The sequence below is a fragment of the Micrasema longulum genome, unplaced genomic scaffold (assembly GCF_059751315.1).
Source record: "Micrasema longulum isolate JH-2025_06_02 unplaced genomic scaffold, ASM5975131v1 h1tg000896l, whole genome shotgun sequence".
In the NCBI taxonomy this organism is placed as follows: Eukaryota; Metazoa; Arthropoda; class Insecta; order Trichoptera; family Brachycentridae; genus Micrasema; species Micrasema longulum.
The window spans coordinates 28653-43095 of NW_028278087.1; the positions used below are offsets into that span (position 1 = coordinate 28653).

The following is a 14443-nucleotide window of genomic DNA, read 5'->3' on the forward strand; positions in this document are numbered from 1 at the left end:
CAAGGCTGAGTTAAGCATTATCGACAAAATTAAGAAAGGTCTTTTGCGATGGTTCGGTCATGTGGAGCGAATGAATGATGAAAGAACGGCTAAAAAGATTTATGATGCGAATGTGTCTGGTTGTAGAAGTCGAGGAAGGCCGAGAAAGACATGGCATGATCAAGTACAACAAATTCTTGAAAGTGGTCATGTGAAAAGTCGGAATAATCGACGTGCGTGCATGAGAAGATGTATGAATGTGAAGGAAGCAAAGGAAGTGTGCCAGGACAGAGTGGTGTGGCGTTCTATCCTCTCTGCCTACCCCTCCGGGGAAATGGCGTGATGGTTAGTTAGTTAGTTAGTTAGTTCAAATATCAAAACCCTTTAGGGTTATATAAACATATTATAGGTCAAGCCATGTTATGTCTCGTCTGGTTATTCATAGTGTGTGTTTTTTTGTGTCGATTTTTAATTTGTGTTCAGAATATTTTTTCTAGTAGTCGGGTCGTCATTGTAGTGTTTAAGTCCATTGTATGGTATTATTGCCTGTCATACATTGCCTCAGTGCCTCAGTATCAAAGATGGCCAAACGCCAAAAATAGTATCAAAAGCGGCCAACTGCATATTTAATACTCATTCTTCGTAAAAATAGCGTTTCTGGTTGATTGTTCAATGTATTGTCAATTCGGATTTCAGAAAAAAAAGTTGCCATGATCTATTACAGAAATTTGCAGATTACATAAATAATGTATTGAATGGCTTGCGGCATATCTTGGTTTTATTTATAGATTTTTCAAAAGCATTCGACACATTATGTCACTCAAAATTATGATAAATATTAGTCAATTGGGATAAGGGGAACACTACATTCTGGTTACTAAAGTGCATTATTCTCCATTAGTTGTATATAATAAAATAATGATAACGTTGAATCGATTTAAGTATAATTATTTTCTTATTCATTATTATGCAATTTTATTAAATACCTTTTTAGTATATGCATTAAGATGGGCCGATTTTTTTTTTTGATTCCACTAATCTAATAAGAAAAATATGTTGTCAAATGGAGTCAAAACTACGTGCACAAAAAAGTATTCAAATTGAAATTAATTTTGTGTCTCCGGATTGGCTTTGTAAAATCCGGAGACAGATGTTGTCTAATAATTATAAAACTTTTTATGCAGTTAACAGCTGCCATTTAGCAACTTTTTTTCACTATAACAATTTTAAAAAAAATAAAAATTGGCAGCCAACCAGGACATGAAATGAATTTGAATAATTGAGTTTTCCTGCTAACGTTTCTTGTAAGACCTACATTTTCGCAAAATCATAGCGCTGATAATATGGTACACAAAATTTTTTTGAAAAAAATTGCTTAGTTTAATAAGTCTATTAACAAATAATAAAAATAAAAAAAACCACTGAACTACCTCATTGTAAAGAATAGTTTAATTCATTTGATACAATAACTTTAAAATGATTTAATTATAAGTCTGGCTGATCACACAACCTAAAATATGCATTTTGCAGAAAACAGCCTGATCTAATATTGAATGATACCTTATTCAGACATTCTGTATTCTGACTTCATAAAATTAAAATACTCGTATTTATCCACTTTAATTTATTTAAGAGAACTAGATTTCAAGAGGCATTAATTTTCCCACCAGCATCTATAATATAAGATTTTTCTAGTTCTGTGGGTGTCTTTTGCAAATTGAGAAATGCCGTTTTTTGATCAACACTATTTTCAGAAAGTAATTATTAGAGTTTTTTGTATGAAAGAAGCCTGGCTGTTTTTAGCGTAATATAGAATTGACCTTACTGCACCCGATAACACCAATATCTATTTTTTTCAAATTTGTGGACCGGCTGCTTTCTGCAAAGCTACATTAAATTATTACTACTACTACTACTACTACCACTACCATCACGCCATTTCCCCGTAGGGGTAGGCAGAAAGAATGAACCGCCACACGCGTCTATCTTGGTATTTATTCCTAGCTACTTCAACATTCATAAATCTTGTCATACATGCCCTTCGGTTCTGTCTGCTTTTGACATGACCAGGCTTAAGATTTTGGTTTATCTGATTATGCCACGTCTTCTTTTGTCATCCTCGTCTCACGTTACCGTTCATTTTCGCCATGAATACTTGTTTTACCATTCTTTCGTCGTCCATTCGTTCTACATGACCAAACCATCGCAGAGACCCTTTTTTAATTTTATCAATTATACTTAACTCAGATTATCACTCTCGCCTGATTTCATCATTCGTTACCTACCCTATCATACATTGATTTCCAACACATTCGTTGAAGAGATCGCATTTCAACCGCGTTCATTCGGCTTTCATCCTTCCTCTGCCAGTTCCATGTTTCACTTCCATACATAAGTGTTGGGACTAAAACTCCGTTGTGCACTGCCAGTTTAGCTTCGAGTGACATATTTTTGTTAGCAATTACTGTGCTTAGTGCGCCGCTCATTTTGTTGCCCGCATTCACTTTTCTTTCAATATATTTTTCTACTCTTCCATTTCTTGAAAACATACTTCCCAGGGGTGCTATTCTGAACCACTCTTGCGGCACGAGAAAACAGTTTTTCTCATGTATTTTGTATGTAAATACACAAGTTAATACGACCACGAGAACGTTTGAAATACCAGCCCTGATTCACAAATTCTTCTACTTGTTCGAGACATGCCCAAGGCCTCAAGGCCCGGCCGATCGCATTTGTGTGAGGCTTCTACAAGTTATTTAATTAAATTATAATACCTTCAATAAATATCAATCCGTTCCGTGTTATGATATCGCACCTTGTGGATTTTCGCCATCTTGTAAAATAGACCAATATATGTGTGATACTGCGTGTACTTTTCTACCTTTAAAATGTACGCAAGTACGACAAATGTGATTGTGTAATTGCATTAATTTATGTGATAAACGTACATCAAAATGATCCGCGTAATCAGCTAAATAAGGTATGTACGAGTATATAAATGAAGGTGGCTCAAACGTGTTGAAATATCATTTTAATCAAAATTCCGCTTATGTAATAATTTATTCGAAAGGAAAATCAGTTAACGCGATGCAGTGCCTAGCGCAGGGATGGCGAACCTTTTTCGCAAGCGGGTCAAATTTGTTTTTGTTTTTTTGTAAATCCATATCACGGGTCACATAGGTTGAGTAATTAAAACTAAAAATGAATAAAGGCTTACAAATTTGATTGACTTTTAAATTTACAAGCAAAATTTTAATAGACTCTTTATAAATAAAAAAAAATAAATGAAGAATATAATAGGTATATAAAATTAACAAAAAAATAATGATTTAAACAACTACAGATTTCCCGTTAAACAATATTATCGTTTGATGAGAGATCTGTTGTTGTTAATTTGACGATATTTTTTCTATGCGAGGTTCATAATATGGTATAGTGGGCTGGGGAGGTTGCACTGCGTCTATCATGAAACCGCTACCCCTAATAAACATACGACAATTAATACTAAGAGTGATGCTGCGATGTCCCCCCACTTTCCCATCTGAGACATTGTTTCAATTCATGAAGGTACTGGATATTAGACATTTTTTAAAAAATAGTCGACACATTTCTGGTCATACGGCTACAAAAGTAGGTCCCAGCAGAATGCTCGGACGAGGTTTTCCGAGGTTATTTGAATTATTAAGTTCCAAAAACACGTACGACGTTTGCTCTAAGGAATTTATCTTTTGTGGCCCCAAGAGTGTTCAACGCCCTGGATGTCAACATGTTAAGTTCTCCAAAACGAAAGCCATTTTCAGAAAGAGTGTACAAGTCTGGATTTTGTCTAAGGAAAAAGACCATTACAAGAAACTTGTGCATGATATTGCATAGATTTATATATTACAAAGCGTGTTGTCCAGATGACCTTTAAAATATGTGTATATTTTTTTAATAATATTTATGTTTTATTTAATTATGTACGTGCTTTCACTTTCCTTTATGTTGTATCCCAACTCGACACAGAGCCCTTGGCTTAATAGAGTTTGGGATACGTTATTATTATATATTTTTGTAATATGTATGTATTTGTATGAATAATATAAATAAATAATTAGCTGCGTTTTCGTAATAACCATTATATTTTCAACTTTGTTCTCCATTCTCAATTATACATGATTTTTTTCTCTCTCGATGTTTAAATCTATTAAAAAAAATTCACATTAAACTGTTTTAAAACTAATAATTACGTTTCTAAATTATTATTTTTTTCCCATTTAAAGACACTTAACTCTAAATACTTAAATTTAACTATTTGTGGGGATATAACAAATCTAAGAGTTGTTTCCAGTTTTTTAAATTTATAAAACCTTTCTGAAAAGCTGAATTAATTTCTTCTAAACACGATAAATACTGTTTCACTGCTATATCGTTGGTTTCAATTTTACTTTCTAAATCAACTGTAGTTTCAAGATATTTCTTTATACATGGAAAATATTTTGTTTTTTTACCAGATTTTTTTGTAGTTTTAGAGGCGAAGATGGCTTCTCTTTATTTTTTATTCAATAAAAGCTTTGAATAAAAACAGTCGTATCTAAAAGTACGAGAGGGTTAGATAATTTCTCACGTGAGTCACTGCTTGACCCGCGGGTCCCTCGTTCGCCATCCCTGGGCCTTAGCGTGACGGTTCTCATACTGGTACCGCTAGGTAAATACATCAGATCGTCTTCGTGCATCCTACCAATTTCGTTATTCGGCCAATTAGGATACTTTTAAAAATATTCGATATTCGGCAGAATACTGCATACTATTTGGCTGAATTCCAAATCATATAAAAAACGTATATATTTTAATTACAAATTACTACTTTAATACTTAAAATCTATCAGTGGTAAGTTGTGATGGATGAAAAAATTTTTTCAGCATTTGTTGGTAGCAAACGATTGCGCTTTTCCTCATAAATAATACCTTGCGAGTTCTTATTGTCGCAACAAGTCACACAGCCAGTTTATTGTCTTTACTACAAATCCTATAATATTGAACAATGTTTTGAGTATGTCCAAATGTTTGCATACAAGCTAGACTGCCTAGACTTCTATATTCTCTTCTCAAAAATGTTTTCCCTCTCTGTTGCAACTAATTTGAATCTTAAAATATTCCCAAATAGGTGATATTTCATTAAATAGTTCCGTAATGTACAATGAACAAATAATTACTAATTACTAATAATCGATGCCCGACGGGGTTGATATGAAATATTTATTTAAAGGGGTGTTTTTACACTAGAATATTTCATAGTACCTGGACTGGTACCTGAAGCGTAAGACCGATCATCTTACTTTCATGTAATTTTTTTTTATCAAGATACAGTGCGATTGTTGTACTAATACAGTGCCCTTTGCACCATTAGGTGCGGAAAGAGATTGATGATGATGGTGATGAATAATTATGACTAATCACAATGTCACCCGTGAAATGCACTCATATTTAGCCGGCTTCGACCAAGAACATGGCCAAATATTCGATAATCCAAAACTAAACCGATTTATTTATTTAAAAAAAAAAAAAAAGAGTATCAGAAATAAATTTTCTGCGTCGCGTTGGTACCCTTTGAGGTTTTTTTGTTATCATGTTTGTACACGGTAGGTACATCCAACGACAAGATAACTCAGCGCTTTAAGGGCTTTTGGGTGGTCCTAGCTCCTATTAAAAAACAATTGTCAAAATACAAAGCCAAAATGACACGTCATTCGTAAATATCTAATGTGTGAAAAAATCACTGGTCTGTCGCCGTAATCCAGTGAGAAAATACGAGAATACGTTTGTATGAAGAAACACCAACGCACCAGCTATGCACAGAACTCTCCTCTGAGTCGCTATAGTCGCTTAGTGGAGATATATTTAACTGCAGTAAACCTTTTTTTGAAATAAGAATTATTAAAACTATTACAATATTTGAATTCGTCGGAATGTTTGAAGACAAAAGACTGGATTTCACCCCCTCGGGAGTTATTAAGATTATCAAATTTCAACAGGGATTGAGAATACCTTAATGAAGGGAATATGGAAGTCTAGGCATTTACAAGGCTTATGACCTGCCATTGGCTGGTTTAAGTGGCCACTTTACACACTGTGTAACATTCACTATTTTACCTATGTTTGAACATCTATATTTCTTTCATTCTTCCATTTGTTGATTTTAGTGAAGTTAAAGAGCTGAAACCTTAATTGTTGTGAAAAGCCAATGCCAGGTCATAAGCCCTGTAAATGTCTAGACTTCCATATTCCCTTTTTTAAGGTATTCTCCATCCCTGTTGTAATTTGTTAATCAAAAACTATTATTTAAAAAAAATCTATTTCTTTATAAAAAAATTGTTTTCACATTATACATTTAAGATGTTTCTATTCACTCTTATAAAACACACACTCACCCTGTCCATAACCCACCCTTACGCCTATATAGTTTAGATATACAATTGTAATGCGCCCTTGAGGTGATTTTTTACAAAAATGGCGCTATATAAATCAGCCAAATATTATTATTATTATTATACACACCTACCAAAACCACACTCCACTCACTTACCCACGCATCCTCACACACAAAAACTCAATGTATAACTGAATTGGATTTTTATAATTGTATTTATGTTGAAAACTTATTTGGCTTTATTTTGTGTTTTTTTTTAAATGTTGTATATGTTTTTTTGTATTGCTGTTGTTTTTCTGAATAAACAAAATAAAAAGTAATAAAGCGTTTATGCTATTCGGTCGCATACAATTTTAAACGTGTTTTAAAAAGGTACATTTATTTGTTAAAAGTTTGGTGTTTTCCAAATTAATTAATGCGTCGCGTCGCGTCCTGCAGGTTTGAATCTAATCCATCTTTTATATAAATAATAACTCGCTTTAATATAGTATTATGTTACATAAGAGAGATTTTCATAGCAAAAATATTTTTGTACCTGTTTTCTCTCGGTCAATAAATTATTTATTGGAACGTAATTTTAATAAATAACAAGCTTATAGGGATTGAGAGACATCTGTTAAACACATAACTAACTAACTAAATACAGGAAACTAGTCCGCTGGCGATTGCACAAAAAATGCACTTTTCGAATATTTTAAATGTGTAAATATTTTCACATTTAAATGAAATAATAATAGAAAATCTTCAAAAATACTTTTAAAATAATTTCAAACAATGAAAGCGATGATGATTCATTTAATATTATTATTTTGACGAATATTTTGTAAGGATTTTTGGAAGAAATAAATTGGATTTATCGTCCAATTTTATTGTGCTTCATAATATTCATTTGCATTGTATACTTACACAGAACGATACTACGAAATAAGTACTTATATTTACGTGTACCGAAAAATATTGGGAAAAAGTTTTCTGGCTGACCCGCTCGTTAAAATAAAAAGCTCCGCAAAAAACAAGGTATTTTGGTCAGTATTCTTAGCGTACAAAGCGGCCATGGATCAATATTTCGTTTAAACCAAACGTAGGTTAAGTATCTTATGAAATATTGTATCTCATGTGGATCTTTTATCTTCAAGATAATTATCAATATTCGGGAAAAACTATTATGAAAATGAAATATCAAAGTTTCAAACCTTGCAGAAGAAGATCCCTGCGGTACGAACAATTTGTATTTGTTTTTTTTGCCGCTAGAGCCCGTTAACTATTCCGCCACTTGTGGGTAATAAGCAAGATGGCGGATGTCACTTTCGACAGCGCTTCAGGGCGGGGATGTTTTTACTGTCTCCCGTGAATTATTCCGTGGAAATACCGATTCGCTGCAAAAAAAGTGTATAATTCGATTCAAAATTCTTCTTTGAACCCATCCGCCGTATGTGTTAACTTTACAAAACGTCAACGCGACAAACAATGCTATTCAGTGTCATGTTTATAGTAATGCACAAGGACAGTGCGATGTAAATGTGCGCGAGTTATGACTCTGTCTAAATGAAGGTAAATATTTTTATGCTTTTTTTATTAATAAAAATGCGTGTTCAGATTTCAGTTGTATTTTTTCTCAAAAGTTTGCGTGTAACGGTATCCGTGTGTTTAATTTTGTCTTCTCGCAGTGTCTCGAGAAAGTGAGCTTTTTCATCAGAAAATCGATTATTTTTATAAAACAGTTAATTTTCTCGTAGAGAAACGTGGTTTCGGTTTAATACCCGATCGTTCGGCGTATATTCGGTTAAATTTTGGTGCAGAAATGAGGAATTTGTGGCGTGGTATTCGATCACATGGGCATAAGCCATTTGACAAGGAGTGTGTTAACAATCCTTATCACATATTGCGCACTGGCTGTCCCGCTCGCACCGAGGGTCGCGAGCGCCCCCCATCGCGCTCTCCCTGTCCCTCCCGTGTAACCCGCGCTTGCATGCACCCCTTCACCTTACATAATGACCTTTGTTCCGATCTCCGCATTATTTCTCCCAAACTGATTCTAATAAGATTGTTTTTCCCGCTAAATGGTCCGTTGACCTTTTTCTTTTTTCTACCAAAATGCGGTTCGTGAGCACGTCCGACAAGTTCCTTATCTCCTTTGTCCTATGTTTATCTTTTTGTAACATTTACTGAACCTCGATAAAGACACTGGGAACATATTCCAAAACAAAAGCATCTCCACATGGCGTACAAAACGATGATTTTTTTTTAAATAGGTACATAACCATCCATAAATCCCATAAGTCTGAATCTAGCGTGTTGTAACTTTAAGAAATTTAGCTTATTTTCTGCGTTTTAATACAATACTCCATGTTCTCTATAAGTCTTATTCTTAAAGTTGTAACTTGTGCAATAAATGATATTGAAGGTCTTCGAGTCGCGTTATTTGTTCGGTCGGTTGGTAAAATCGTCGCCAGGGCCCCGATTACAATGGGAAGTTAACGGAGTTATCTTCGACTGTCTATAAAGAAAAACTGCTATTTGGGTACGAAAATGAGTAGGTATATTTACATTAACATTTAAAGTATCTTTGTCGGTAACCTATAATTGGACATGTTTAGAAGAAAAAATTGTATGCGTATTCTGCTTTTCATACAGAAAACTTAATTTTATTTTGTAGATAAAATTGAAGTTAAATGTTAACTTCCCATTGTGATCGGGGGCCAGATTAGAATGTTTACGCTAACACAGTTTTAATACTGCTTTCATAACGTGAGCGTGGGCATTCTTATCTGACGACGACTTTACTCTCGATGGCTACTCCTGAAAAAATAAATTGAGTAAAACTGATCACTTTCCTTCCAGACATTAGCCAGGCTCTTTATAGACCTGGGCTTAGAGGGGGAGATTTACCAAAATGTAAACTCTCGCCTTCCACACAGTAGCCAGCCAGGCTCGGAGGGCGAGAACTATTCACGGGGACCCGTCACAATAGATCTTCACAGGTCGGGTGACCCCCTCCCCCCCGCCCATTAAGAATAAAAATAAAACTGATCACTTTCCTTTCCATGTACTTACGGTTTGTTAAAATTATAAATAAGGTCAGGTGGGGCAAGAGTAACTGTGGCCACGTTCCATGTTCCATCATTCCCGAAACGTGTTCGAAGAAAATTTGTATATGTTCGATTGATTTTGCGATACACGTTATGTTAAAAGTGTCAATCCAAGAATGAAAGAGATGAGGGCTTACGATTTCCTTCCTTTGGCACTAATTCCAGTATAGCACTCTGTCGATTTTATATGCACTTCACGTTATTTTAATTGATTCGATCAGATCGTTTTTGCGGTTTTTTGTGTCTTGTTCGTTATGACACTATATTACTGCTTCACTAGTTCCTATACCTCTAATTAACTGAGTAAATATAACAATATCTGAACACTAAATAAAAACCATTTAAGCTCTGCACTGAAACAAGCGGATACCGTAAATACTGGGATTCCACGGGATAGAAAATCTTTAATCTCGCTAATACCAAGAATAATCGCAACTTGAAATTTGTCGCAAAAGAGAGGAAAAACAGGGCTCGCGACCTGTCATTCATTGGCTAGTTTAAGTTGAAGTTAGTTTAAGCTTTTTTATCGCACCCACATTTGACGGAAATGTGTATGTTCAAACTGTCTAGAATGGTGAACTCAATGTTGAATGGTGTTACACGGCGTGAAAAGTAGCCACCTTATATTTTATATACCACCAGAATTTTTAAATTTTTGAAAAAATATGTTGTATTAATTAATTTATTTACTAACGGACATTGTCCATTTAAACAATTCATGGGGTATAAATATTACAATATAAGAATAGTTAAAAACATTTTTAAAAGAAAAGAAGCTTTGACAAACATAAGGGACATCGAGGCAAGATCTGGACTGTTTATTTAGTACTCGTTTAAATCGTTGTAAACTTAAACCAAAAAAGTCCAGATCTTGTCTCGAGTTAACAGTACGACAAAGACGGGTCATTTGAGAATTGAGGCCATAGTTTGTTCTATGCTGATCGTTGAACAGTATTTCATCGTTTCTCAATCTACAAGTCGGAATATTAAATTTTACTTGTCCCAGTAATGATGGCACATAGATTATACCATTTAGTATGCCGAACATAAATATGGAATCAATATTAGTTCTACGTTTTTGTAGACTAGAAATATTGAACATTGACTCAATATCAGCATAAGAATAATTACCTCTCTCTAGTCCAAGCATCCACGCTACTTTGAATAATTAATAATAAGTTTTTGTCACAAGAGTATCATAATAACGCACACTGGTAGATCAATCTTCCACACGACTTTTTCAATTGCAAAAGGTTTATTATCTTGGAAAAGAACATATTTGATTACGTTTGCAAGACGTATGTAAATCGTTACAAAATTTAGTGTCCTATAAAAGGTTAAACTAGGCAATGACTGGTCATAAGCGCTGTAAATGCTTAGACTTCCAATTTCCCTTCTAAAAAATGTTTTCCCCTCTGTTGATAAAAAAGTCTATCTTAATAACTCCCTAGGGAGTGGAATCATTTGGACACACCATACTTTATAAATTGTTGATTGAATTACTTTCCCTTCGTTCCTTGTGTGAGTATCACCAGTAGCTCAATCACAAATAACTACCGACGTGCTTAAAAACATGCTAAGCATTTGAGCGATCACAGTGAACAATAATGAACATGCTTAAGTTATCGCAGTCATAAGTCAACGCGTGTGTAATCTCTAAGTCAACGCTCGTGTCGGTTTGTTTTTTGTTTTCCTCGTGATGATGGGTCATTCGGAAAATCTGAAACTAGCAGTGTTATTACATTAAACTCTTATGTGGTAAAAATTACAAAGTGTTTTATTTTAAATGTTTTTCCACAAAGTAAACACTGAAACAATAAATAATATAATTCACCATTTTGCCTGTATTTAAACATCTATATTCCTTCAATCCTTCCATCAGTTGATGTTTGTGAAGTTAAAGAGCTGAAACCTTTATTGATGCGGGTGAGATTCATCTGATTGAATTATCATTTACACGCATACTATGTTCATATACCACTAATTTTCTCAAATTGAACGCTTCGGGTAGGTAGGGAGAATCTGCCTTAAGACAATCTGCCCGCCCTTGTGCATATGTACGTAAACTGTATACGTATACAAATTGTTTACATAAATAAATACCAGGCAACGCCTGAAAGCATTTCAGGTCTGCATAAATTTGGACAAACTTTAAACATTGTTGGTTCACCATGTGTGACAACTTAAAAAAAAACGTATTCCGCCTAAGGCAAACAATACTGATTTCTCCGTTCACTAAATCAATTTCCTAGGCAAAAATGATTTCTGTCATCGTTTATCAAAATTATTATCAGTATTTTAATAAATCACTTAACTCCGACGCCCTTCATACGAGTCAGTCATTCCCAATAGATTCATCATGAAGTTATGTACTTAGTTCTAATTTCAGCCAACCGGAATCATAAAAATAGACTCTGAATGAACCGAGCCAACAGACCCCCAACAACGATTAAATGGGATATGGGAAATGGCCGATTGAAGTTGAATATTCCAAATTCTGGAATAAACCGACGGGCGACGCATTCAAATATTTCAACCATTTATAAAATGAATCCATTACTCAGCGTTTGTACGCGCAATGTTGATTTGCGCAATGTATTTTCGTGTTCAAATTCCAAAACAGTAAACGTTTTTCCTCTTAAATATATGACACACCACTGCGTCGAAATTCGAACCGACTTTGTTTGCTGTCGATAAATTTATCTTCATTCGAAGTGATACATTTTTAACGTGATTTTGTTTTGCAGTCTAACCAACACCCAACATGATACGTAGTATATATTGTCATCCTTTTGGTGAAAAAAAATGAGCCACAGAATCATAGTTTTGAGAAACGCATTCTTTAAAGTTCTAGAATAAACAAAAAGTAGGACTTTCTGTCTCACTACCGACATTAAAGCTAGATTAAAAACCGTTAGGAAACATTAGTTACCGGATATAGGAACCTACTATAAATTTCAAATGTAAACGGTGAGAACAAATCTCGAATGAGATATTAGATACTTTTCAGAAGAGATCACTATCGCAACAGTGACGAGAGAAATAACTTTGATATTTGGTTTGCTGGAAGATATTGCGTTTAGCAATAAGTCCGCCGGAGTACTTATTCTTTGTACTTGAAGATTTAAATAAATAAATTAATATTTTATGCATGCACACAACAAAAAAATTGTTTGGACTTAAAACAATCATTTTAATAATGTTAAATAAAACAAATGTAAAAGACAGGAAATGAAAAATATGTACATAATAATTAAATATCTGCTTCTCTCAATATTTCTATGATTTTTGACTTAAATTTGCATACATAAAAAATATCAGCCTCAGTAAATCTGTTGTTATATTGCTCGCAAATTCTAGGTATTGTAGATTGTTTCAAATAGTTAGTTGACGCGTTGTCCGTGTAAAACAGAAGATTTTGTCTTGTCGGTCTAGATGGCACACGGAATGGAAGTCTTTCAAATAGATTAACGGAATCAATTTTATTATTTATTAATTTGTATAAAAATAACTGGTGTAACATTATTCTTCGATTTTTAAGAGAGTTTATTCCATGGTGCTGCATTCTTACAGCATAGTTAGAGAAGTTGAGTTTTAACCGGTAGTCGACCTGTTTAAAGAATTTTGGTTGGACCTTTTATAGTCTTTTATTACTAACATAGTAAGGTGAGGAAGAAATATATGTACATCACAATTTAGGTAAAAGAGTTATTGGGGAATTGGAAATCTAGACATTTACTGGGCTCATGTTTGGTTAGGTGATACTTTGAACACTGAAAACATTCATCATTCTGCTTTATGTTTGTAATTTCCACAACTCTACTGTTTTCAGAAGTATATATCTAGCAAAGGCGGGTGTGCTTTCACATTATATGATGCTTTCTCTTAGATGACATCTGTTGACTTTTAGGTGAAGTTCTTATAAACTATCTGTTATCCTTAGGAACATGGTGTTTTAAATAACATTTTCTTTGTTTTCCAAGAAGAAATCTACCAAATAATGACTAACTTCCTAAACTCATGCTCCAACTCAAATCATGGCGTAGCAAGCTGCAGCTGTGGTTAATAGTTGGATAACTGCACTGCTAATAGATTACACGTCATTAGTAATCAACGTAATTAACAAATTTAAGTCTCATTATTGCGTGCATTAGTTTCAACTTCAAAGGAAAACGAGTAAAGGGAACTCCTGCACCGTTACCGCCAGCCACCTTATTTAAATCAATGTTCATTTTTGGTTATCTTTTTTCGGAAAAAAACTTAACATTTTAGGTAAATCAGGTTATAGTTATTTGGTATTAGATAAGGTGGTTGATATGTTTCCCCATTATGGTTTTTAAAAAAAACAGATTTAAAAAAAATCATTGTTCAATAAGTCCACTTATATTCACTACACATTGTCACCTACATACAATACTCACACACTCATGCACACATACACACACCCTCACACAATATATATATATACTCACCTCACGACATGTACAATCACGGATACACTAAAACAAAAATACTTAGCATAAATATTATGTTAAAATAAAAGTTATTATCATAGTGTAATTGAGACACATTTTAAATATATATTTCTACCGACATGTTGAAATCATTGTATAAATTCTATGTGTTTTGTTTTTATGATAAAAAAAATATTTTAAAAATAAAATATGTTAACTTAATCAAAATGCATTAATATTTTCAATGTTTACATTGAATCTGAAAAAAATAGATAGCAAGCGTATTTAAACTTATTTAAAACTTTATGTTTAAGTGCATGGTTCATGGACAATGCTGACATGTAATAAAATTAGCATGGATCATAATTTCCTTTGGAAATTGCTATGTAAGTAAACAATCTAGGGACCGGGCTAGGAATGGGAATTGTACTGTTTTATATATATTTTTATTGCTTGTAAAATATTTTTTTAAATAAAATATATGTGTGCATCAATGTGTAATTATGATTAAA

The 14443-nt window shown here is 33.6% G+C and overlaps 1 protein-coding gene across 1 annotated transcript in view; it reads left to right on the forward strand.

Annotated features, from left to right (window-relative positions):
- Window positions 1–7703: 7703 nt before the first annotated feature.
- The window catches only part of LOC148278305 (uncharacterized), a 396029-nt gene continuing 389289 nt past the window's right edge, over window positions 7704–14443 (forward strand). The window contains exon 1 of the mRNA XM_088231597.1: window positions 7704–7939. The gene's annotated coding sequence lies outside the window, so the exon portion shown is untranslated. The remainder of the gene's footprint in view (window positions 7940–14443) is intronic.